The 27,695-nt window shown below is 46.3% G+C and overlaps 1 protein-coding gene across 3 annotated transcripts in view; it reads left to right on the top strand.

Moving 5' to 3' along the window:
* Nucleotides 1-27,695, top strand: part of SYN3 (synapsin III) — a 453,379-nt gene that overhangs the window by 387,431 nt on the left and 38,253 nt on the right. The window lies entirely within an intron of this gene.

Here is a 27,695-nt window from a genome sequence, read left to right on the forward strand (position 1 = left end):
CCAGCCTTAGACAGTCCCATCCACAACAGAGGCCTAGTCAAACTCTGGCCGTCCTTTAAGGTGGATAGTGCTACCATGGTGTCCATTTCTCAGATGAGGCAAACAGAGATCAAGGAGGCACAATGATTTGCCCAAGGTTGCACACAGCATGCCGGGAAGGCTGCATGCTCTTTCTACCGGTGCTGGCACCCGGGCCAAGGGGAGGGCTGCTTCCAGACTGGTCCATGGGGAGCACAGCCTGCATGTCCATGGAGGTCATCCTCAGCCAAAATGTGCAGGTGCAGCCCTTTCTTACTGTTGGCAGGCAAAAGAAGAAATGTCTGGAAGCAAGCAGAGGCTGCCTGCCTCACTGAAGCTCACTGAAGCTCACTGAGGCTCAGGCCCCGGGCAGCCTCCCTCCAATCTTCCTGGAAGGGAAACAAGCCACATCTCTGCCTTCTTGGAAGTCGGTCCTTTTAGGGTCAGCGGGCTCCACTGCTTATGGGGGGCAGCAGCAGGGTTGTTTGTGAGGGAAAGCCAGGGAAGGAGGTAAGCAGGGAGCTTGCTACATTTTGGAGCGTGTGCATGTGTGTATGCACACGTGTGTGCACGCATGTGTGCATGTTGCTCGTGTGTGTGTGTGTTTGGGGCAGAGTGAGCGGATGTCTTAAACATGGTTCTCAGCAGTCTCTACTAAGCCTCCGGACAAATGAGACGCTCGTTCTCTTGCCTCCACTCCTGGCCTCCGGTTCCCAGAAACCTCCACACCAATGCCCCATCCTCTAGGATCGAGGCCAGAAGGTGCTGAGGAGGCCATGTGGTGGGGCAGTGAGTGCTGTTGAGGCCTTCTCATGTCATGATACTCGTAGCAAATGGCTGTATTTAGAGGATTCAGTGGAGTCGATGGAGGAGGCTGCTGGAAGCTACTGAAAAGGGCCCCCAGCCACCCCGAGGGATAGAGGAACAGAAGCAAGAGCACCTATTGAGATGCTCCAGGGGATGAACCAAGTGTGTATAGCCCGGAAATCACACAGGGCTAAGCTCCTTGACAGCCTTGCTTCTCAAAGCAGGCTCTGCGGAAGGACTGGCAGCCTCAGCGGCCCTTGGGTCTGTCCCCAGACCTGCTGTATCAGGTTCAGTGTTGTAAGAAGATGCTCAGTGATCCCCAGCTGGTCTGCACAGCCAGAGGGTGCCAACTCAGATGCCCACTGCATCTGGGCAGTCTCCAGAACGAGTCGGAGGCCAGGTGGAGACTGTAGGGACCCAGAGAGGCCAGGCCAACCTGCACGAGCAACCGCAACTCAGCCCCAACGGGACAAAGCCCTGAGACACCACACAGCTTGATCATCTGATTCTTTCATATGAAGCCAATTCTCTGGATCTCTTATGAACTCCCCTGATTTTTAGAATATTGGCAACCAATTTTTAAATATTCAAAACACCATGTAGGCCAAATAAAACATATCTGTTGGCCACTGAACACCCTTGGGACACCAATTGGGGGCCTCCAACTTCAGACCATGAGTGTAGGCGCGCCCTCTCTTTCCGGAGGGCTATGAAGTTTCATGGTTAAGGCCATGGGGTATGCAATAGACCCAGAAGTTCTAATCCCAGTTCAGCCACTCATGTATGTTACTTTGGTTGAACGCTTAACTCGGAGTCTTTGTTTTCTTACCTGTCCAATGGCCCCAGTAGATCTCCCTAGTGAGTGTGGGGTTTTCATCCTGACTAATTGAGATAAAGCACTTTTAAAAATTTGTAGATACGTAAAAGATATTGATTCAGTCCCTCTAGAGCCAAAGTGCCTCCTACATTTTCAGCTTTTTACAGATCACTTGCAGACCTTACTAAAATGAAGATTCTGATTCACTAGGCCTTGGCCGGGTTGGGGGAGGGCCCACATGTGAGGCTAACAAACTCCCAGGTGATGTCCGTGCTGCTAGTCCATGTCAACTAGTCATGCTAGTCAGGGCTCTGCAAGCTTTTTCCGTACAGAGCCAGATGGTAAATATTTTAGGCTTTCAGGCCATATGGTCTATGGTATCTACTCCATTCTGCTTTGTAGGATGAAAGCAGCCCTAGACAATACGTACATGAATGAGTATGGCCCTGTTCCAATACAACTTAATTTATGGACACTGAAATTTCAATTTCATATCATTTTCATGGAATATCACTCGTCGTTTGATTTTTTTTTTTCTCCCAACCATTTAAAAACTATTCTTAACTCATGGGCTACACAAAAATTGGCAACAGCCCTCAGGCTGTAATTTGCAGACCCCTGTTCTGGGGCATCTTCAAATCTGAACCAAATCAACCTCCTCTGCTGGGTTATAAACTTGCTGGGTGTGGGAGCTGGACCCACTGACTCCACCTCTCTTCCTGGTTGAGGCCAGGCCCTGGACAGCACGCCAGGCCCTGGCAAGCCCCTTCCTTCACCTTACACAATGCATGAGGGCCTGGGGAGCTGAGGTGTTGCCTTGCAGAGCTGACATTTGTCAGGGTCCTCCCTTCCCTTCCATTCAATCTCATGGTCACACTGTAACTCTATAAACATGCAGGCAAAAGAATCAGTGACCTGGGAACTCAAGAACAACAGAAGGAGCTTTGATTTATTACGGGGAAGAGCAAAGGAAAGGAACCAGTGAACTGATAAGCACGATAATTGGGCAGTTCCCTAAGCAGTCCATCAAAGACTCCCCGTTTCCATCACTTCCCATCACTCCTTCTGACCCCTGGCAACACATGACCCAAGCCAGCTGGGGAGAGGACACCCTTTGGGCTCTGGGTCTCAGCCTTTGGAAGGATTGGAAGAGGGGCAGAGGCTTTTGAAAATTTAAGGCCAAGGGCTCTTGTAGTCATTCAACAAATGCTAATAGATTTGGAGCCCAGCTGTTCTGAGTTGGTGACTCAGTAAATGTTTATTGAATATTTTGGCAAATATTTATGAACATTTGTTATGTGCAAAGAGTGGGCTAGACTCTGGAATAGAGGACTCTTGGTTAAGATCCAGAGGTGAAATTAAAATAAACCTGTATGTTAACTACACCAGAATTAAAATTTTATTTAATAAAAATAAAGTAAATAAAATTTTAAAAATAAATAAATAAATTTTTAAAAAGATCCTGAGGTGGAAAAGGACGTGGTTTCTGAATGCAGGGAATTTATACACAAAACACATGGGCTCACACTAGACTACAGTCCGCAGCAAGGCTTAGCACACTACCACCCACAAGCCAAATCCAACCCCTGACCTGGTCTTGTTAATAAAGTTTTATTGTAACATAGCCCTGTCCATTTGTGTGTGTTACTGTCTCTGGCTGCTTTCACAAAACAACATCAGAGTTGAATAGTTTTTATGGTCTGCAAAGCCTAAAATATTTATCATTGTACTTTTCACAGAAAATGTCTGCCGACTCCTGGTCTAGTACAAAACTTTTCCAAAAATTCGTGTAGTAAACCACTGTAAGTACTAGATTTTTGTCTTGCCAGCTGATTCCCATATAATTATATATTGTTATAAGTTTCAAAGAATAAAACTTGCCTTTTCTATGTGCAAGTCATTCTGATATGTATTGTTCCAGTCTGTCATTTATAAAATATTGGTTGTGACCAATTAAATTTATTTCATGACCCATTTCAAACCCATGGTTTTTTTGTTGTTGTTTTTTTTTTTAAAGATTTTATTTATTTATTTGACAGAGAGAAATCACAAGTAGTCGGAGAGGCAGGCAGAGAGAGAGAGAGGGAAGCAGGCTCCCTGCTGAGCAGAGAGCCCGATGCGGGACTCGATCCCAGGACCCTGAGACCATGACCTGAGCCGAAGGCAGCGGCTTAACCCACTGAGCCACCCAGGCGCCCTCAAACCCATGGTTTAAAAAAAGTCCTGGTCCACTGGAAAGCACAGCATGTTTACTCATTCATTTATTTGAGAAATATTTATGGAGTGCTTTCTACATGCCAAGGACTGTTCTGGACACTGGAGATACAGTAATGAACACCACAGAGTCCCTGTCCTCATGAAGCTCACATGCAATGGTGGGAGGCAGACGAAAAAAGAATAAACAAAAAACAACAGTGATATGTCAGTGATGAGAAGGACTCTGAGGACAAAAGAAACAGGATGAGAGACACAGCATGGTGGAAATATGAGTAAGGAAGGCTTTCTGTGAGTTGACATGTGGAGGAAGGAATGAATGAGCTTATGTACATATGGAGGAAGAACATGACTGTGAGGGAAGAGCATATACTAAGGCCCTGAGGCAGGGCCTCTTTGTGGTCCAGGAATGGGCAGAGGGCCTGCAGGGCTACAGTGAGTGCTTGAGGTGACAAGTGGCAGGAAATAAGGCCAGAATGCTGGAGAGAGGTGATAGAAGATCATGTAGACAGCTGACTGCAATCCAAGCCAAATGAAGCAAACCTTACAGCAGAAATACCAGCCAAGTACTAAAAAGGGAATCCGGATAAAAACTGAATGAAGGCAGAGGGGGAAATTAATTAAGTCATAATAGAGGGCAACGTCAGGGGGAGTGGGAGCATCTTCATGGGAAACCAGGGAGACTTCCTGGAAGTAGGAGCTTTAGCTACATCTCAAACAATAGGGACAAATACTGCAGGTGGATACGGCTGAGAAAGGCTTTCCAGGTATCAGGAGACACACACACACACACACACACACACAGTGGGTAAAGGCCCCAGAGAGTATCGGGTGTGGTGGGGACAGTGGTTCTCAGGCTTAGCAGCACCTTAGAATCACCCAAAAAGCTCTGAAATTATACCCCTGCCTGGGGCCCACCCCCAGAGATTCTGTCGTGATTAGCTGTCAGAGGGCCCAGGCATTGGCATTGTTGGTCCCAGGTGATGTTAATGCAAAGCAAGTATCCCAGAGCTCTGGACCAGAGTGAGCCCTGGAAGGGTAGGTGAGGCTGGGGAGGGGACAAGGCCAACTTTACGTTGCATTTTACAATTTGCTCTTAATCTTCTAGCTAAGAGAGAGAGAGAGCCACCGGTGGCCTGGAAGCAAAGAATGGGCATGTTCGTAAGGCAGGATTCATAAGGCAGTAGTGTGAGAACGGAGAGGAGTCAGGAGCCAAGAGGGGGAAATTAGCGCCCCCTGGAACCCGTTAGGAAGAAACCATAGCAGTACAGAGAAGAAATTAGGGTTTGAACCAGGTGGAACCAAGGCAGTGAGCCATGAGATAAGGATGTCATCAAGGGATATGGGAAAAGCAGAATTAGAAGAACTCAGTGAGCAACTGGGTGCTGGGCAGAAGAAAATTGAAAACATGATGATTCCTTGTGAAATCAGCAAGGACAGGCCTAATGGGGAAGATAATAAGCTCAGTTTTCAACATTTTGAATGTGAGTTACCCATGGAAACAAACAACCGTAAGAATAATCACGATCCATTCACCCAGGCCCTGCGAGGTGCCAGGCCCTGGTTTTGTGCTCGTCCTGCGCAATTGTCACAAAAGCGCTCAGAGGCGGGCAGTGTGATGATCTTCATTTCGCAGGAGGGAACAATGAAGCTCAGAGAAGCTAGGCCAGTGGGAAAAGGATGCTATCTGTGCTTGGGGGCACATGCCACTTTGCACTGAGCTGGGTGCATGGGGCATGCTTGGAAAACGTCACTCTAGCCAGTCCTTATTATCTTCTCTCCAACACGGGAAGGAAATGCAGGTCAAGTCTGCTGAGAAGGGAAGCCAGTAGTATTTCGGAGCCCTGTGTATATATAAATGTGTATATATATCGCCAGAGCCATACCCAGTCTGCTACTGCTTTTTATTTTTGGATCTTTAATTAGGCATCTGAGTTGCTTCTTAATCTTACTCATTCTCAAGCTGTATCCCACACCCACCCCATAATTATTTTATTTTTTACATTTCTTCTCCCGAAGTTAAACTCCATCTACTCACATTTGTTCTGCTCTGCGAGGGAAATCGTGTGGCTGGCCGGGCGGCCAGAGAAGGGTTTTTTCTGTGGAGAGAAGGGGAACTTTATTTACTTTTTTAATATAGCTCCTCTCGCCTGTTCCAATGCCAAATAAACAAAGCTGCTATTCATTTCAGCATCTCCCCATCTCTGTCGTGCCCAGAGTCATTTTATCAGCGGAGTCTCTTGGGCTGTCTCTCTGAGAACCTGGAACAGCAAATAAGAATGTTCTCAAAATGTGCTTTGAAAATAGAATTCCGTTTAATGAGGCCACGGAGAGCAAGGCTGTTGCTTTCTTGGTAAGGGCAAGGGCAAACATTATGTTTATAGTTGTGGCTGGAAAATGCTGTGGCCTCAGCAAAAAGCCCATCACTAGTTTGTGACTCAGGGGCAAAGATCTGAGACAGCTGGAAGGATAACTTAGAATCAGGTCACCCCTCTCCCCAAGACCCTATCCTCATGCCTGGGACCCCCAGATGATATGTCGGCCATGCCCTGCTCTTCCAGCTATCACCCCTCCATATCGTCCCCGTGTCTCATTCACAACCCCCCCCCCCACACCAGTATCAAGTTGAAGGCCTAGAGCCCAAACTTCCATCCAGGGCTTCCTCCCTAGTGACCTGTCCTTGTTCTTTGGTCCCCGAGCCTTTTTTCCAATGGATGATGAAAACACTCAATATATAAATCATATCTATGCAGCCAATAAGATGAAGGGAAAAGATCTAGAGTCCCACCCAACTGGTCTCCTTACATGGGCCCATCTCCCAAAAATGGTCCCCTCAAATCTTCTCCATGGTGTTTAATTTGAAAACCACTCCCTTAAGGTCAAAAGAGTCCCCAGTGACCATCCATTCGTTCATTTATCAGAAAATAGCTTCCAAATACCTACTATGTGCAAGGAGCCAAGGATATGGTAGTGAACCTAAGAGACAAGTACCAACTCTTTCAGAGCTTTATATTTTTGTAGGGGGCATAGGCAAATACAAGATAATTTGAGACCATGATAAATGCATGAACCAAGCCAGGATGATGTAATTGAGTATGACCAGGCAGTGGAAGAGCTGTTTTAGATCAGATGATCAAAAGAGGCCTCTATGAGGAGGTGACAACAGAACAGACAAGATGAGAAGGAGCCAGCTATGTGACGATCTGCAGAAAGGGCTTTGCTGACAGAGGGAATAACAAGTACAAAGACCCCGAGGCAGCCCCGTGTTCTGCAAGTTCTAGGAACTGAAAGAGTCAGGAGTCAGGTGACAGGAGATGAGGTCAGAGAGGTCAGCAGGGCCAAGGCATGTTGGCTCTTATAGGCGCAGGCATGGGTTTACTTCAAATGTTTCTGGCACCCACCATGATGGTGATGTGGTTTCCCACTGAAATAATGAGATTTGGACACATTCCTTTGTCCTACTGCAAAGATGCTGGATGGAGGCCCAAGAGTCCTAACTTGGAAAATCCCTTTCCTCCCTTCCAGGCTTTCCTCTCTTCTTTCTCCTTTCCAGAAGCTACACCACTCGAACCAACCTCGTCCCTCTAGGGACCTTCAATTTTCTCTTCCATAACATGAGTTGACTGGGAGACATCAGAACCCTCCTCTTCCAGTGAAATCCTACATGGAGCTTGAAATTATGACAGACACAAGAGTAGTATTGCATTAGCTATAATTTTATTCTGTAACTTTTAATTTAAAACTTTTATCACCACATCTATTAGGAAAACACTGAAGGTCTTCCAATGAACTTGGTCTATATCAGCCTCGGCGCCCAAATTACCTCTATGTTTTGTGTCCTTGCAGAGCACAGTTTTGAAAAAAATCACCAGTATTTTACCAGCTGGCTCTGCAATCTCAGGTGGCTTTCCAAATAAGCCAAGACACGGAAGAAGTCTTACTCGGAGGGCTCCACAAAACACACTTGCCCAGGCAGCCCAAGTAAATGCATATTAAACATTCGAATGTGCTTTTTGCATGCTTTAAAACCAAGCTTTTAAATATTTTATTTTAACAAAACAGTAATCCAACGTTTATTGCAACACTCCAGATCCTTCCATGGACGTTAGAAAATAACCAGTAGGAGTCAGCTCCAGGACACCACTGCTCCCAACGCTCACACATAGTTGGGGTTTCCAGGTAGAGCCCCCTTGAATGCCATCATCCCAAAATAGACACCAAAGTAGACACCTACAGTGACACACAAGACCCTGAGGCCTTGGGCTGGAGCCAGGGAAGGGTGGCTAGAGTAAGGTAGAGAGCAAAAGGAGCTGGAGTAGTTAAGTCCTAGTTTATTGTCAGAAATGATCCGAGTGTGTCCCCAGGAAGAGGCGGGGTGACACCTCCTTAAGCCAAGTCCTCCCAAACTCACCTGCACCTAGTACATTTGAAATCATACATTGAGATATCGCCCCCTTGGGACTCATCCCTCTATACTTGGCTAAAGCAACTTCTCTTTGAAGCATTCTCTGTCTTACTCAAGCATGATGACTTCTGTCCTGCCCTCCTTTGAGCCAGCTCTGAACCTGACACCACTCTCTCTCATTGCACCATCTTGCTCTCTTACAGTCCATGTTCTAGGCTAGATCTTGTCAGTGTTCTAGGCTAGACCTTGAAGGCAGAAACTATGATTGGAGCCCCCATCACGGGGCCTGCTATTTTCATTAATTGATTCAGTAATCAATCAGTAATTAATTGAGCCCCTTCCATGTGCCAAGCAGTGTTCTGGCCATTTTCAGTGCTGTCTCAGTAGAGAAAAATCAAAGTCCCTGCCTCTATGTGTGGGAACACTCAATATACCCTGAATTATTGTCTCGTATTCCCCTGTGATCACTGCTCTTAGAAACACTAGGAGAGGAGGGATTTCGTTTATTTTCTTCCAATCCCAGCACAGAACTGGTATATAAATAGGGTCACCCTTCATAGTCTATTTTTTTAATAGACTTTATTTTTTAGAACAGTTTTAAATTGACAGCAAAAAAGAGCAGAAGTTACAGATTTCCTATATACCTTCTTCCCCCACACATGCATAGTTTCCCCCACTATCAACGTCCCCCACCAGAGTGGTACATTTGTTACAATTGGTGAATTTTATTCAGTGCTAAAAAGAAATGAGCTATCAAGCTATGAAAAGACATGGAAGAAGCATCAGTGCATATTACTAAGTGAAAGAAGCCAGTCTGGTAAGACTACATATTATATGATTCCAACTAGCTGACATTCTGTAAAAGGCAGAACAACAGAGACAGTGAAAAGATTGTGGCATCAGGGACTAGGGTGAGGAAGGGATGAATAGGCAGAGCACAGAACATTTTTAAGGTAGTGAAGTTTTCTGGGCGCCTGGGTGGCTCAGTGGGTTAAGGTAGTGAAGTTTTCTGTATAATTCTATAATGATGGATACATATGATTATTCATTTGTCAAAACCCATAGCGTGAACCAACCAATTAGTGAGCTCTAATATAAACTGTGGATTCTGGGTGGTAATGATATGTCATTGTGGCTTTATAGTCTTTTGGTTTTATTTTTTATGATGACTTTGGGATATCTGAAGGCCTATTAATGTACCATTGTCATGGTACATTACATATACTGGTTCCATATTTATCTACTGGAACCTCATAATATTTTAGGCTGAGTTGTTTCACAGGTTAGGCAGCTCTGGAAATAAAATGAATAGGTGGGGTGAACTTGAAATTCCTGGAGACAGGATGAGAAGAAGGCCCAAGGCTCTTCCCCCCAGCCTCCAGGGCCTTGTAGGAATCCTAGCTCCTGGGACGGGGAAAGCTCACTGAGTAGCCTAGAGCTGGCTGTTCTCACCGCTCACTGGTTATTCTGGGTTTCAGAAGAAAGAAGACAAAGGTTAAGAGAGAGGAAAATATAATGGTAGGATGAGGTGGTGGAGAAGGTAATATAGAGGTAGGGGCGGGAGCAGAGGTTTGCTCCTGCACAGACTACGAATAACAAATTCTAGGAGAACTGAAAGGACCTCCCGGTCTTCTCCTGCAGCACCAAGCCCTAAAGATAGGGGACTGTGATCATGATTTATAACAAACCTACAGGTAACCAGTTCTGTTCTTTATCCAACATTTTAAAAACAATCCCTCCACACCCATACTCTCTCTCTCTCTTTACTCAAATAAATGTATTTTTAAATGACATTTTATATGACTATCACAGTTTTGAGTTTTATGGGCCAGGTCATTTTTCCTAATACACATTGAAATAAATAGCTGTTATAATTCAGTGTTCATCTGTGTACCCTCTAAGTCATCCTGAGGACCACCAGCATCACACACACGGACCTGTGACATGACTAGTAGAGAGAAGTCAGCACTCCTGGCCCTGAACAGACTTGGAGCCAGTCTTGGTCTTCGATTTATGAGCAATTTACGGGCAAGTCACATGTTCCTCCCTAGGTGCCCACTATTCATCTGTAAAATCAAAGAGTTGACCGGGAGTGCCTGGGTGGTTCAGTCAGGTAAGTATCTGCCTTCAGCTCAGGTCAGGATCTCAAAGTCCTGGGATCGAATCCTGCATCAGGCTACCTGCTCAGTGGAGAGTCTGCTCCCTCTTTTCCCTCTGCCCCTTTCTTTTTTTTTTTTTTTTTTTTTTGACAGACAGAGATCACAAGTAGGCAGAGAGGCAGGCAGAGAGAGAGAGAGAAGGAAGCAGGCTCCCTGCTGAGCAAAGAGCCCGATTCAGGGCTCTATCCCGGGGCTCGATCCCAGGACCCTGGGGTTATGACCTGAGCCGAAGGCAGAGGCTTTAACACACTGAGCCACCCAGGCGCCTCTACCTCTGCCCCTCTTGCTACTCATGGCCTCTCTCTCTCTCTCTCTCTCTCTCTCTCTCTCTCTCTAATATAAATAAATACAATCCTTAAAAAAAATTTAAGACTTAAAAAAATAAAGAGTTGACCAGATGCCTCCTCCAATCCCTCCATACTCTGAGACTCTGCGTTGTTCATTCGGAGAGTAGAGTCACTGAAGGTGGCACACCCAGGATGGAGTTCTCAGCACCCTGCCCCCCTTCCCACCTTCTGAAGGTTCTCCCCTTCGCCCTGTTACACCCCCTTTTCCCAATGCAAGGCCCATCTGCATAGGAGACAAGCCTGCACAGATCCAACCCCCAAATTAAATAAAGTTGTTAAATTAGAAGAAAAGCACTCAAGTTTTGCCAAACCTCAGCACAATCCTCCGATACCCTTTAAATTTGGTGAATTGAATGATATCCTTTGCCAGGGAGGCACATCCCAACCCACACAAAAGAAATCTCTTTCTTGTTTTTGAAAAATGTTTACGATGACCTTTCATATCTCAATCTTTCACAAGGGAGCCAGACAGACAAGGAGTCTAACGGTTCCCAGGCAGGACTTCCCCACTCAGCATCCTCCTCCACTGTCTGGTTGTAGAGAGACATGCCCAAGCCCTTCAGGACAGTCAGCAGGTTTCAAACCCTCCCTCAAAGGGCAGTATGTGGAGGGGGAGAATTAATTACTGTGGGCAGTTGAACGCAGAATCTGCATGTGATCAAGATTGCCTGTGGCATCACTATACCTAACAGGCCTTTGGCACCGCCCCTGGTAAAGCCTCTTTCTAGAAGTTTGTCAGAGAGACCTGCACACTCAGAAAACAGGAGCCACCGGGTCCAGAAAAGTAAAGGAAATAGCTTGAATTCTATTTATGTGTCTCAGATTTTATGAAATCTCCAGATACATTGTTACCCAGAACAGCACTTAGAGTTAATGCCAGGCAGCCTATACCCATTGCTTTGTGCCAGGCACTGCTGAAATTGTGTACATTGCTGATTTCACAAAATTTTTGTAGTAACTCTGAGAGGCGTGTATTATTATAAACTCCATATTATTATAAACTCCATTTGCTCACAGAAGAGCAAATGAGAGTTTAGGGAATATAAGAAATTGCCCAAGGTCACACAGCTAGTAAATGGTAAAACCTGATACCCAGACCCAGGCTTGAAGCAATACCTTCCACGTGTGGAAGTACCCTATGCATGTCATAATAACAATTAGAGAAATGGATAGAGGTTAATAGAATAGACAGACAGCAATATAATTTCTAATCCTTCCAATCTTGTGAGGGTAGGTATAGATATTATCACCTCCATTTACATATGAGGAAATTGAGCCCCAGAAAGATTTAAGAACTCGTTCCAGGTCATGGCATTTATAAGTGCTTAAGCCAGGATTTGAACCTAGATCAGGCTGACCCCATTTAGGCTTTCACAATGCTGCCTGCAGAATTTCATCTGATGTTTCTAATGATGTTGTGACTTCTATAAGAAAAGGAAAAAAGTGTGGTGTAGTAGAGCCTAGATCCTATTAAATGAATTTCTGCAAACCTGGCCTAACTGATCACCTTTAGGAGGTCGCTAAATATTCAGCCTAATGCACAGTCATATGTACAGCTTCTATCACTTTCTGGCTTGTGTCTTCCAAAGCACTTGCACACTAGCTGCTTCCTATCTGTTCATTACCTCTTTATCAATCTATCAAACCACCTCTTTATCCACTTACTTATTCTTTACCTCCCCAACTAAAATAGTCCCTCACATCTGTCTTATGTAAGACTGTATTCCAGTACCTAGCACAGCGCCCTCAGTAAGTATTTGTAGACTATTTCTGAGCGCATGCTCAGAAATAAATGGCTATTAAATACCCCAAGTGGCATAGAGCCCTGTGGGAGTTCAGAGGAGGAAGGAGAAACCCCCGTGAATTGGAGTGAACCAGAAAGGCTTCCTGGAGGAGGTGGTGGATTTTAGGGCTTTGATGGGTGAGTAGGTATCAGGTAGAGGAGCAAGGAGACCATTCCAGGAAGGGAAGAAACCAGAGCAGAAGCTCAGAGAGAGCAGGTTGGCATCATCTAGGACCCTGTGGTAGAAGGGCGTCAGAGCAGCTAGAAGCAAAGTCTGACAACGCTTCTGCCCTGGGAGCCCCAGTAAGACCCTCACAGCTTTGCCCTCAATGAGGAGCATGGATCATGCAGAGGACTTCATTTACCCTCTGCAACTGGGGATCACCCTCATTCATGAGCTTACCCCCTCCAGCTCCATCTGTGTGTTAAATGGTCATGGCTCTGGCCCAGACCAGGGTTGACAAAGGAGGAAGAAGGGAACAGGGAACCCATGTCAGCAAGGGGTTCAACAAACTTGTTCTTCCTGGGGCTTCATCAATTTGGAAACATGAAGTAAAAGCAGTAGGCTCTGGGCCCAGACAGTCTTCTCACTTGTTGGCTGTGTGACCTCAGTCTGCTCACCTGCCCTCTCTGTAGCTCTTCAGTCCCATCTGGAGGATCTGGAGATGGTAATCCCTGCCTCCATGACTTTAGGATCAGTATCCACTGTCCAGAGCAGAGTGGGCCACGTCAACGCCACATGTGAAATGTTCAACTTCAGTACATCCCAATTTGAGGTCAATCACACTGAGTCATAACCTGTAACACTTTCTCTTTCTCTTCTGTGTTAAGAACCAACTGAGAGTGTGGGGAGAACCATTCCCATCACACATATCTAATTCCAAAGACTTAGTTACAGAAAATGAGAGCACAATATATCTCATTCCTAATTTTTTATGAAAATGACACTTGGAAATTATCTTTAAAAATTTATACATTGGGGCACCTGGGTGGCTCAGAGGGTTAAAGGCTCTGCCTTCGGCTTGGGTCGTGATCTCGGGGTCCTGGGATCGAGTCCCACGTCAAGCTCTCTGCTCAGCGGGGAGTCTGCTTCCCTTCCTCTCTCTCTGCCTCCCTCTCTGCCTACTTGTGATCTCTGTCTGTCAAATAAATAAATAAAATATTTTTTAAAAATTTATACATTATGTTAAATAAAATATTTTCTTATAATTAATTTCATCATCTTTTTTCCCCCTTTGAATGGGACTACTAGAAAAATCTAGAATTACTCATGTGGTTCTGGGGACAGCGATGCCTTGGATAGTCACGTCCACTCCCGTGGTCCCACCTGGTAGTGGCCACCCGGAGCCATTCAGCATAGTGGTAAGGAGTGCAGTCCAAGAGTTCCACACTGAGTTTGAATCATTCTGCCATTTACTAGTTAAATCACCTTGGGCTAGTTCCTTAGAACAATGCCTATATATGGAAGGCACTTGATAGAAGTTATTTCTTCTCACAGAGAGGCAGGCCTCTGCAGTATTTACAGCTAAGAGCTCTAATACCTGAATGCTGGACTTGCGTCCTCTTTTGCTCACTAGCCATGTAGGCTTGCAATGACTCAACCCTCCCTGGGCCTCAGGTTCCCCATCTGCAACACGGCTAGAATCCCAGTGTGAAGGATGCCCAGCCTTGGGTGCTGGGTGGTCAGCATTCTGCAGTCAATACTGTGGTTCAGCAACCTCATAGCCCCTCACTTCTGCCACATGCATCTCCTACCCCTCCCCCCGCTCCCTTCCTGCTGCCTCTCTCCTGGTCTCATCTGCAACAGTCACTGTCTAAGTCATCTCCAGCCTCCTGGCTGGTCCCTCCCATTCATTTTCCACCACGGCTGCCAAAGAGCCTGTCCTAAATCCTAGAACTGGCCACATCACTCCTTGCTTGAAACCCAACTGTGGCTCCATGTTGTCCCCAGGTAAAGCCTGCAATATCCACCAAGGTCTACTAGATCCTCCAGGTCCTCTCTCAGCACAGACCGCCCCCCCCACACACACACCCAAGGGTCTGGCCCCAACCAGCCCCTCTCCAAATCCCAAACATTTCAGGCTGTTCCGGGCCTCTCTGCCTTTCCCTCCTTCTTTTATCATCAATGAGTGTCCCACACCTGTGTCGGACCCACACCACACGCAGCTCAAATTCAAGAGTTTCTTGAACTTCTCCCCAACCCCTCAGTGAATGTGACATCCCCCTCAGACTTTGTGCCCATGCTGGGCTCATACAGAATTCTGCTGTCCCATGGGACACCTGGGTGGCACAGTTGTTTATCTGACTCTTGGTGTCGGCTAAGGTCGTAATTTTAGATTCGTGACATCCAGCCCTGCATCGGGCACCGAGCTCAGCATGGGGTCTGCTTAAGATTCTCTCTCCTTCTCCCTCTGCCCCTCCCCACCCACTCAAGCAATGCCCACTCACACTCCCAAGCAATCTCTCTTTCTCTGAAATAAATCTTTAAAAAATATTCTGTTGCCTCATTTACAGCCCTCTAATGTACTTTCAGTGCTTTGCCTGACTTCCTTTATAGACCATGAGAGTCTTGGGAATAATGGTGATAATCATGAATTTCTTGAACGCATGCTCTGTGCCAGCCCTGCCTGAGGACTAAACACAGCTAACTTACTCCTCTTACCTAGAGCACCTCTGAGTTGGGCATTAATGATCATCTTATAGTTCAGGGAACTAGAAGCCAAAGACATGGAATAACCTGCCCAAGTATCTGGGGAGCCAGAGTTCAAAGCGGGGTGATCTGGCTTCAGAGACCACACTCTCTTCACTTCAGTATATATATTTTTTTGAGATTATAACTGATATATAACATTGTGTAAGTTTAAGGCATATAACGTGTTGATTTGATACATTTATGTATTGCAAAGTAATTGCCATCGCAGGATAGCTAAAACCTCCAGCACATCACATAATTATCATTTCTCTTTTGTGGTGAGAACATTTAAGATCTACTCTTCCCAACTTTGAAGTACCTAATATAGTATTAGTGACTATAATCACTCTGCCGTGCATTAAACCTCCAGAAATTATTCATTTTCTAGTTGCATATGTACATCTTTGAGCAACATCTCTCCAGTTCCCCCACACCATCCCCAGACCCTGGTAATCACATTCTACACTCTATTTCCTCAAATGAGTTCAGCTTTTTAAAATCATATGTATAAGTGAGATCATCTTATATTTGTCTTTCTCTGACTTATCTCACTTAGCGTAATGCCCTCAAGGTCCAACCATGTTGTCACAGAGGGCAGGATGTCCTTCTTTCTTTGAGCTGTGTGTGTGTGCAGACACACGCATAAAACATCTCTATCTATTCATCCGAGGACTGACACTTAGGTTGCTTCCGTATCTTGGCTATGGTGAGTAATGCTGCCCTCAATTTACTTTTATTTTCTTTCATAAGATATAGTGGTGGTGGCCAGGATGATTTGCTTTTATAACCTAAACTAGCATGGTTAATTTTTGAAGCCAGGAGTTCAGAGAAGGAAAGTTACTTGCCCAAGGTCACCCAGGAGTTCTCTTCCCATCCAAAAGTGGAGTCTGAGCCTTGTGGCGCTCAGTGTTCTTTTTCTCGTTTTTTCTTTGGTCCTGTGTCCTTGCCACAAAAGCCCAGGCTGATGCACCCCAACAACAGGCAGGAAGGTCCCTGGGCACTCGCCTGCAGACGTGGCCAGAAGCAATGAAATGTCCACAGTGAGACAGGAGAAGAAGCACAGCCAAGGGAGCATCTGCTTTGTTTGCTTGGCTTGGTGTGTTTTCATTACAAACAATCTGGAATCTGATCCCGCCTGGGAGGCACAGAGGCTTCCTCTCTTCTCTGGTAGGGCAGAACAGAGAGTAGGGTGGAACGGCTTAGCTGAGAAGTGCTGACAGGGAGGCAGAACCGGTCAAGGCCAGGGTTGGGGCACTCCCTGTGGAAGCCCAGACAGAGAGGGTGCTGGCTGGAGACGCTGGGGGAGGGAGGGGGGATGGGCTCTCTGTCAGAGCCTGTCACTCAGAGGGACGATCATTTCACGGTGAGTAATACCCCTCCAAACCAGCTGAGATGGGGCTTTGTCTGAAGGTCAAGTCCTTGACCCCGAAAGGAAGATTTACTAAGGATCACGTTGGGCAAGAAAAAAATCAGACTTTGAAGAGCTCTGTGAGAGAGAGGGCCCTGCTCGCCTCTCCTCCGCCCACAAAGCCAGGCCAGCAAGGAAAGTGAGAAAGGGCAGCAGGTTCCAGTCAGGCCAGGGGAGGTTCCAGCAACTTTTATAAAACCATTGGTAATGGTGCTATTGGTTATTCATTGCACAAGTTCGCTTATGAGAAACTATTGAATAAATGCCTTTCAGAACTAAGTGTTAGGGAACCAAAAAAAAATAAATAAATAAAGTCATGTCTTTGGCAGAACTGGCGCACTTCCCTTTGTCGGGTAATAGAATCTTCGGGTCTCAGACCGATGAAGCCTTAAAGTTCATTGACCTGACTCATGCTTGATTTGCTCCTAAAACCAGTCAGCCATGTTGCAGACTCTCTGTGAGTTGTTGGCGTACAGTAGGAAACTGGAAAAATAAAATATAACACCTTAGTACAAATAAAGATACCAAAGAATATGGCTTAGGTGTGCAGGCAAATGGGTTTCTCATTACTGAACCCCAGAATGAGACTTGCCCATTAAATACAGACAGTGTGGGGCTGCCTCAGGCTTCCCCACATCGGGACCTGACCTGAAAAACACATACTCTGGGCAGTATAGACATTCTAACAATGTTTATTCTTCTGATCCAAGAGCATGGAATGGTCTTCCATCTTTTTGTGTCTTCTTCTTCAATTTCTTTCATGAGTGTTCTGTAGTCCCTTGAGTACAGTTCCTTTACCTCTTTGGTTAGGTTTATTCCCAGGTATCTTATGGTTCTTGGTGCTATAATAAATAGAATCGATTCTCTAATTTCCCTTTCTGTATTTTCATTGTTAGTGTATAAGAAAGCCACTGATTTCTGTACATTGACTTTGTATCCTGCCACGTTGCTGAATTGCTGTATGAGTTCTAGTAGTTTGGGGGTGGAGTCTTTTGGGTTTTCCATATAAAGAATCATGCCATCTGCCAAGAGAGAGAGTTTGACTTCTTTATTGCCAATTTGGATACCTTTTATTTCTCTTTGTTGTCTGATTGCTGTTGCTAGGACTTCTAATACTATGTTGAACAAGAGTGGTGAGAGTAGGCATCCTTGTCGTGTTCCTGATCTCAACAGGGGCGGGGGGTGGGAGGTTGGGGGAACCAGGTGGTAGGTATTAGAGAGGGCACGGATTGCATGGAGCACTGGGTGTGGTGCAAAAACAATGAATATTGTTACGCTGAAAAGAAATTTAAAAAATTTAAAAAACACATACTCTGGGAAGCAGTGCAGATCATATGCGGTTTGTAGGAAAGAGCTCTCAAAGAGAAAGGAAAGGAGAATGGGCTGGGCTACTTACTACGTTTGCCCATTTGGAAATAAGAATAAGAATAAGTTTGGAAATCAGAGTTTTCCCCCAATAGCTTTCCCCCAACCTAAAGTTGTTCTGCTCTGAAGAAAAAGACTCAGGGGCCCCAGCACCCTTCAGAGTAAAAACTTCTGCCTCAGACAAGAGCCTCGGGAAGAATACCTTCCAGCCGACACACCCACGGGCCAGCAAAACAGGTCTGGGGGGCCTGTAGCCAGCCACCCTGTATCAGGATTATTTTGGCTGTGAGTAACAGAAAATTCCACCTCGATCTGGCTGAAACACTCTGAAGACTGGGGATTAGCAGCTCAGCAAAGTCCTCAAGGTCCTAGGCTCCTTCTGTCTCTGAGCCCTTCTGAGCCTGGCCTCGGGCTCAGCTTCATTCCAAGACATTCTCCCTATGCTGGGCAGGCTGCCTATGGCACTCTGGGTTACGTGTTTCAAGCTTCCCTGCTCACATCCATCGCAGAGTAAGATGTTCTCTGGCATCTGATTGGGAGCATTTACTCCCACGTCTGGCCCCGGGGCCCCAGACAGAGGAGTGCTGTGTTCTGAGGGACTTAAGGTAATCAGTAGCTACATTTTGTGTTGGGAGTTGGGTCAGTTCTGCTGAAGCCCATGGCTGGGTGGAGGGGGGAGAAACCTAACGAAAATTAGAGTTCTATCAGGATGGAGGAAATAGGGAAATGGATGGCGAGTAGAATCTGAGGTGGAGATTTGATCCAGCATGTTTTGGGGGTCTGCTCTGGGAACGTTCTGCACCTGGGAACACCCACTTGAGAAGTGAGGGAAGGATGTTGGGGGGGAGGGTGAACTCCAAAGTGGTTACAAGAGGGACCTCAGTTGATCCCACGGGGAACCCGAGAGCTGAGAAGGCCCTTCCGAATGGTCATACATCATGGCAAGAAAGCTGGGCCTTTTGAACTCCTGCACTAATTGGTCATTGCACGTGGGCTGCCCTAGGAATGTGATATAAACTGGGGCAAGGCCTTGCTCCCTTAGCTGAGGGCAGTTCCTGGAAAGCCACTCTCAACCATGAGTCATCAGCTGCCGCCATACCAGACAGCTGAGAGAATGAGTATTTCTGTCCTGCTGGGGGCGAGGGGGTCCAGGCGGCACAGCACAGCCTCCACTGCAGAAGGCAGCAACCATCTTGGCGCACCTGTCTTGGCCTTGCTTCTATCCCTCCTGGGAACCCAAGATGGAGTCCCAGGTGATCATGGCAGACCCTCCCTGATACCCTGCCCTGAACACCCTGGGCTTCCCCTCAGGAGCCACAGGAGAGAATTGAACATGAATGTGTTTTGTAAACCACAGAAGCACGAGAAATTCTGAGTTTCCAGAACGCTTTCTTAGGATTCTTATCCTATTTGATTTCAGTTTGTTGTTTTGGTCTGTCCCTTTCCTCGGCTAGGTTCATGCCCGTGCCAGACATGGAACCTGGCATGGAGGAGGCACAAGCGGGCAAGAGAGAAGGTGTAAGTCTGTGTTTGGTGAAGTCAGGTGAGAAGCAAGGTAGGGAGGAGAGAGGGGGAGAGAATGGAAGGGAAAGAAAGGCCCAGAGTCACCTTAAGGATAAGGACAGAGCTGATAAGCCATCAGGTGGCCCCTCGGTAACAACCCAGATGCGTCCTTCTGGAGAGGAGTTACGAGTTCTGTTTAGCTTTCCAAACAGGATGGCGTTTCAGAGAACACTCAGGCTCCCCTGATTCTCCTCCTACCCCCTGGCCATGCCTCCCTCAGTCCCCTCTGCTAGTTCCCTCTGATGTCCCTGACCTCTAACCTCTGGGTCCCCCTCCATAGGCTGTTTCACTATCTTCCATGGCTTCCCATACCACATACACATCTGTGACCCTTAATATTAAATCCCCAGGCAGGTCTTCCCTTCTGAATTCCAGAATTGTTTGTAGAAACGGCCACCAAGACATCTGACAGTGGACACAACTGAGCACTTGGGTTTTCCACAGCCTTTCCCATTTGAGAAGGGAGCAAAGGGGGAGCGGGAGGATCCATGTTTCCAGCCGCTCCAACCAAAACCCTGGAAGCCATTCTTCAGTCCTGCATTTTTCTGGCATCCTACCCACCAGCAGATCCTTTCCACTCTGCCTTCATACTCATTCTAGAATCTACCATCCTAGTTCAAGCCACTGTCATCACTCACCTATATTATTAAACCAGCTTTTCAACAGGTCTCTTGCCTTTTTAGCCCTTGCTTTGGTTTTCTCATAGCAAAGTGATTCTTTTAAACCATAAGTCCCATCAAGTCATTTCCCTACCCTAGAAACCTCCCTGGCTCCCCATGTCATTCAATGTGAAAACAGAAGTCTTCCTGTTAGCTTTGACACCTATGTGACTTGCGTCCCTGCCCCAACGCCCTGACCTCCACCCACGACTCTGGCCTCAGCTCACTTGGCCACAAGCACACCTGCTTCCCTCGGACTCGTCAAGCACACACAGTCTCGGCATTTGCTCTTCTGCATCCAGGGAAAGCCTGGGTCTCGTTCCTTCACCTCTTTCTGGTCTCTGCTCAATGCCACCTTATTAGAGAGGACTCAAAAAAGCTGTGTATGAAATAACATCCCCACCCTAACCTCCTGTAAGCCCTACCCACCTTAGCTTAGTTTATTTTCCCCGTAACACTTGTCTCCACCTAAGATGTCATGGATTTGTCTATTAATTTCTCACCCAACCCCACCATTGTATCCCTGGTGCCCGCAACAGCGCCTGGCTTATGGTAAGGGCTCCATAAACACTTGTCAAATGAATGGCTGGGCTTTGGAATCAGACAGACCTTGGGTAGATCTCGGCTGTTGCATGTGCCAGCCCTGGGCCCTGCAGCCAATTACACAACTTTGCTGGGCTACAGTTTTATCATGTGTGAAATGGGAAAACAACTGTACTTACTGCATAGGATTGTCATGAAGACTAAGTGAATTAATCTATGGCTGTTAGAATAGCACCTGGCACATAAAAAGCGCTCATTAAAGGGAGCTGTCATTGCCCATCATTGTTACTACAATCATCGTTATTATGTATTCACAGGGTGAGACACACAGTCCCAGCCCAGTGCCCCACCCCAGCCCCCCAGCCACTTCTTTCCAGCAAGAGGTGGAGTGGGTGATTCAGGTGCTGGCAGTCTGCCCTGTGACTCAGTCCTGAACCTCTCAGCCACATCGGGGTCCCCTGGCATGGGCTGCCTTAGCCAAGGGGCCTTTGGGTTGAATCATCAGGACCGTGATTCCAGCTGGGGGATACCTTGGCTGTGGAGTTTGGCTGGTAGAGCTTGCCTCCCTGGGTCCTTCCAGGAAGAGCCTGGGCACCTGCCCCATTGTGCTCTCAGCAATTGCACTTGGCCAGCCCAAGTCCATCTGTCAGTAGAGCTTGAAAAAGAGCCAGTTGAGGATAAGGAGGGAAAGGAAAAAGTAGGAAAAGAGAAAAGTCACTTGGATCCTTTGCCATCAAACAGGGCAGGCAGTGTCATCAACAGATCACAGCGCTCTGAACTCACCAGGCCTGGATGTGACTCTCCATCCCTCCCCTGACTGGCTGGGGGATCATGGACAAATTGTTCACTTCTCTGAACCTCATCTGTGAAAAGACGGGGACAGCATCTCCCTCTCAAGGTTACTGGGAAGATACACAGTGGACTTGTGTTGTCCTCAAGTCCCAAGTTCTTCAGAAACATGTTTCAGTAACTTTTGTAAAAGAAGAGGGGGACTCCTCTAGCTCTCCGTTTTCCTCTTAACTCCCCATTCCCCGACTGCCCCCCAGGAAGGGGAGGGGACAATCTGATGTGTCCTTCCTTCCTTCTTTTTTTTTTAAGATTTTATTTTTATTTATTTATTTGAGAGAGAGAAAAAGAGAGGGTTCTCATGGGTGGGTGGGGAGGGGCAGAGGGAGAGGGACAAGCAAAGTCTGGACTGAGTGTGGAGCCCCATGCAGGGCTTGATCCCAGGACCCTGACATCACGAACTGAGCCAAAATCAAGAGTCAGACTCTTAACTGCTTAACTGGCTGAGCCACAAGGGGAAGGCATCCCCTTCCCTCTTTCATTCAAGAGCTCCTTATTGAGCACCTACTGCCTGCCAGGTGCTGTGTTAGGCACTCAGTATAGAAGTCACGAGCTAATAGGAGAGGCAGATAGTATATAAATGAGCAGAAAATACCCAATTATAAAAAGGAAAGAAAGAAAACCACATGGTGGAACTATCAGAGAAACTGAGGCAGTGCCATTAAGACAAGCACGAGAAGAATGGCAGTGAGCCAGCCATGGGAGCCAGAGGAGGGGGACAGAGAAGAGCTTATGCAAAAGCCCCAAGGCAGGAAACGTTTAGAAAGTGCAGGAGACCCTGTCGGAGGTCACAGGCCAGCACAGAGTGACAGACAGGGCCCGGAGAGGGTCCAGGTGAACACGGGGCACACCTTCTGAATTTCCCTTCCCTGACGGCTCGCGGCCCTGCAGGGCCTGCTCCCACTGCCTCGGACACTTGCCTTATAAAGCCTTTCTGGTCTTCTAGTTGTTTACAGAGATAGGGCCAACGTGGCTATGCCATGGCCAGAAGCCTGTAGGGTTGTTTTCCCTGCTTAAATGAGATACATATAACCTGTGTAGTACCGTTCCTGGCAGAGTTTGTGCTCATTAAAAAACAGATCAGAACTCTTGAAAAAAAATGTGTGAAAATATTGAGATCAGTGAGGGTCAGTAACAATCTGTGAATTGTCATTGCGCCATTTGAGAAAGAAGGTAGAACTTTGAATTTTTAAACTCATCCTTTCCCCCAAGATCATTACAATGGGAGTTGGGTGGACCCTATCCCCTTATCTGGGAACCCTTCTCTGCCCCACTCACCCCGCAGGCCTCAGGGTCGCTCTGCTGCCTGCAGAGGGCAGCCCCTCTTGAACAGTCTATCCCCAAATCTGTCTATTCCATGGGCTATGAGCTCCTCCATGATGGCAACTGGGCCTTAACTATCGGTTTAATGCAGCCCTTGGATGATATTTTATTTTATTTCAGGTATGTTTAAGGATTCTCCTTTTAAAAAAAAATTATATATATATATATATATATATATCAGAGAAAGAGTACAAGAGGCGGGAGGAGCAGGCAGAAGGAGAGGGAGAAGCAGACTCTCTTCTGAACAAGGAGCCTGAAGCGGGACTTGATCCCAGGACTCTGGGATCACGACCCGAGCTGAAGGCAGACGCTTAACCGACTGACCCACCCAGGTGCTCCTAAGGAGTCTAAAATACCAAGCTAACTCTAAACCACCTTTGCACTAATAACATGGTCCTTTCGAACAACTACCCTATCTTTAAAAGTATAATATCCAGGGTGCCTGGGTGGCTCAGTGGGTTAAGGCTCTGCATTTGGCTCAGGTCATGATCCCAGCATCCTGGGATGAAGCCCCGCACTGGGCTCTCTGCTCATCAGGGAGCCTGCTTCCCCCTCTGCCTCTCTGCCTACTTGTGATCTCTGTCAAGTAAGTAAATAAAACCTTTAAAAAAAAAAAGTGTAATATCCTTTTAATTTTCCTAAAGCGTGGCCTGGTTTGAAGTGTAGATTGGTTCATTGGAGATCTCCGCTCCTGTGGCTTTCTCAGACCTCGGTTTTCCATGAGAAGCAGGCAGGCTTTATGCCAGGGTGATTGCACGAGGGACATGTGTTCTTTTCTGCCGGGGAGAATGCCAGAAGTAATAACATTAGGCCCTCGGTTCCCAACCCCTGCGTTGGGCTGCCCTAGGAGCGGCATGGTATATTCTGAATTTTCAAGGGAACGGCAGTTCTAGGCGTCTGTCAGACACCATGCAAATGGCTAAACGAGGTAGTTCACAGTTTCAACATCACATTACGACATGTTCCTTTCAATGACGTCACATCTTTGCAAAGCTGGGGTTTTGGTGCTGGTGAGCTAAAAATTAAGCAAGTACCCCATGAAAATCAGTGTGGAACAGGAAATGAGGGTGATGGTGTCCAATCTGATTCTGCACAAATATCACATTAGTAAGTAATTGTATTTATTTGAAAGGAAATAAAAACATGATGCGTATTTTTTTTCCAGTTACCAAGTTGTTAGGACATACGTACTTGGTAAGCTGTTTCGCTCTAAGTGCTCTGTAGATGAAACTGCTCGATATTTCTTTTGGCCTAGAAATGCTGTGAAATAATTCCTAAGATGGAAGCCATGACCCCAAGAAAGTCTGGGAACTTCTCCACTCAGTTAGAGCAACTCCCACTTACCTCTTACAGAATTTTGATACCGACCTCCGGAATGAATTCCGAGCTACACTGTAAGCACGGCTTGACATTAACGACATACCCACAGAACCTAGACTTAGTCCTGCCTTGAGAGTCTTGGAGCTGAAAGACTGGTAAAAAAAATTGCTGGGAAGGAAAATAGAGATGTAGCCCATCGCTCTTCACCCCATCTAACTAGTTTCTTAATGAGCGAATACGACTCTGGAATGAGCTGGATACGTGCCTTCCTGTTATAAAAACAGAGAAACAAGCCTCCATTTGTGGGCTGGGGTAACGGCTTAATGTCTCAGGCGAGGAGTGGCCTGACCCTCCAACTGGCCCTTCAAGCTGATCCCTGCCAGAAAGACCACAGAGCAAGTGCTCTGAAGCTACAGTTATTATTGTTGGTAGCTGTCCTTATTTTAGCTTATTCGTAAATAACCTGGTTCAGTAAATTGCCTCATGCAATTCGTTATCTTTGTTTGGAAAAAACAAGTTTGTCTGGGCCATCGCGCCAGGAGGGAGTGTGCTCCACACTGGGCTTTCTGTGGGAACTTGACGGAGATAGATGCGGCCAGGGTGAGCCGCTGGTCACACTCGCCTGAAATGTTTTCTAGGCTATTGAAATAGGGCAGTGGACTTCCATCACTCATGGATCGCTGTATCGGGTGGATTCCAGGATGCCATTTTCTGGGAAGGATCTTGGCCCCATTCTCTGTGATCATTTGTATAAGGAGATCGGGTTGCCCCTATTCAAGCATGAAAACATATTCGCCCTCAGCTTCCATGAAAAGGTGTTAAGCTCAATTGTCTGTTTTCGTGAGTCTCTTTTCTGTAGGTACCCTGAGCCTCAGGGCCATTGCACCTGCTTTTTCCCTCCTGCCTAGACTCTCTGCACTCAGCTGTTACCACAACAGGGTCCTTTGTTCACTCTTTCAACGAATATTTATTGAGTCCCTCCTGTGTGCAAAGCACAATTCAGGGTGTTCAGGATCTATTATTGTTATGATAACAATAATCATACAGTTAACATTTACTGAATGCTTGTGATGAGCCAAGCCTCCTTCCTGACTCTTTACACATAGTATCTTATTTAATACTCGACAACAAACCAGTGATGTGCAATAGTAATCCAGCAAGTTATCCGCATCTGATGTGGAGTGGCTACTTTACATTACCAAGAACCCAACATTTTTTGATACGGAAAGTGAGACACAGAGAGGCTAAGTTAACTTCCCCCAAGGTCACACAGCTCATAGGTGACAGAGCTGGGATTTGAGCTTACATTCTATAACACTATTATGTGGTCTCTCCAGCAAGATGCAGAAGGCCCCTAGTCTTGATGGCTTACATTTTTGTGGAGGAGACAGTAAGTACATTAGCCAATAAGTAATTTCAGATGGTCAAAGATGGTGGGAAAAGAAGTAATAATAATAAACTAAGGCAATTCAGTAGAGACTTCCCAGAGTAGTCAAGGAAAGTTAGCTATTTTTTTTTTCCTTAAAGATTTTATTTATTTATTTGACAGACAGAGATCACAAGTAGGCAGAGAGGCAGGCAGAGAGAGAGAGAGAGGAGGAAGCAAGCTCCCTGCTAAGCAGAGAGCCTGATGGGGGGCTCGATCCCAGGACCCTGGGATCATGACCTGAGCCAAAGGCAGAGGCTTTAACCCACTGAGCCACCCAGGCGCCCCCAAGTTAGCTACTTTATATCAGGTAGTTGGAAAAGCCTCTACTAAGGGGTCATCTGGGCTGAGACTTGAAGAAGTGGGGCATGGGAAGGCATTCGGGAAAATTGTTCCAAGCAGAGGAAATAACAAGTCTAGAGGCAGTGAGGCAGGGACACATTTGGCTTACTGCGAAAAAGAAGTAAGAAGAACCCAGATCACACAAGGTCCTGCTTTGTGACCTTGGTTGTACACAGCTGCCTGGGGGAGCTTCTAAAGATACTGATGCCTTGGCCCACACCCCCAGAGATGCTAAGAAAATCAGTCTGAGGTTTGGCTTGGGCATGAGAAATTTTAAAAGAAGATGGTTGCCCTGATCCAAAGAAAGAGGTATGGTGGTGGCTTGGACCAGGTGGGTAACCCTTCAGCCATGGCTCCCTCTCTCCGGGATTTTAAATGGCTCAAGGCTGGTGTCTCTCCTACATAGACCACTGCAATTTATAGGAAGAATTCACATTCTTAGCCTGTAGAGACCAAAGTCTGGGGTGCTGAGCTGTAGTATCCTGGGAACGCATCAGCCCCAGCACACCAGCTCTCCCTTGCTGCTCAAACACCCATCAGTCTTGTCCCACTGATGCTCTTACCAGATGTAGCAAGAGGACTAGTGACTGGTACAGCTTTTTCCAAAGAAATCATCCCCTCAGAATCTCGAATCTCCAGCCAGCCAACCTTGTTATTTATATCAGTGTGGGTGAGTCTACCTGTTCTTGGCCACAGTAGTCTCTGTCACAACTTACTTTGGAAGGTGATACCTTTGTCTTCTTGCATCAGCTGTCACCAAAACAGTGCACTTGTCACAGTTGTCCAAAGAAACAGGAGCGATAGGAAGTGTATAAAATGAGATAAAGAGATTTATTATTCATTAATTGGGGGTCAGGCGAGTCCAAAATCTGCAAAGTAGGCTGGTAGGCTGAAGACACTGAATTTTGATCTATTCAGTCCTTCCACTGATTAAGTGAGGCCCACTCAGATTATGGAGGGCAATCTGCTTAACTCAATAGTCCAGTGATTTAAATGTAAATCTCAACCAAAACCCCTCACAGAAACATCCAGAACACTACTTGACCAAACACCTGAGCACCATGGTCCAGCCAACTTGATACATAGAATTAACCATCACAAACAAGAAAAGATTCATTTTCTATCTTCTTACAATATAGTCATAGACTATTTCCAGAAGAGTACAAAGAAATCTTTTCACCAGGGGACTTGGGGTTTAAAGTAAAAAACACACTTATTTTTTTCCCAGATTTTATTTTTATATTTTTGACCTTTTTTTTGCTGTGTGTGTATACATTCATTGCTCAAATAAAAAGTAAACTATAACAAATACATCAAAGTGATCACTGGATTGCATTTATTGGTCATCTGCAAAATCACCTGCTTAATCTTAATGAGATGACACGAGGGGAGCCTGGGTAGCTCAGTCAGTTAAGCGTCTGCCTTTGGTTCAGGTCATGATGCCAGGGTCCTGGGATCAAGTCCCCTGTCAGGCTCCCTGCTCAGTGGGGAGTCTGCTTCTCCCTCTCCCTCTGCCTGCTGCTCCTCCTGCTTGTGCTCTCTCTCTGTCAAATGAATAAATAAAATCTTAAAAAGAAAAAAAAGAGATGACACAAGCACATGAGCTTACACTAAGTGGTATTATAAGTAACATCAAACCATCATTGGCATTTTTGGCA

This window comes from Mustela nivalis, assembly GCF_964662115.1.
Source record: "Mustela nivalis genome assembly, chromosome: 7".
Lineage (NCBI taxonomy): Eukaryota > Metazoa > Chordata > Mammalia > Carnivora > Mustelidae > Mustela > Mustela nivalis.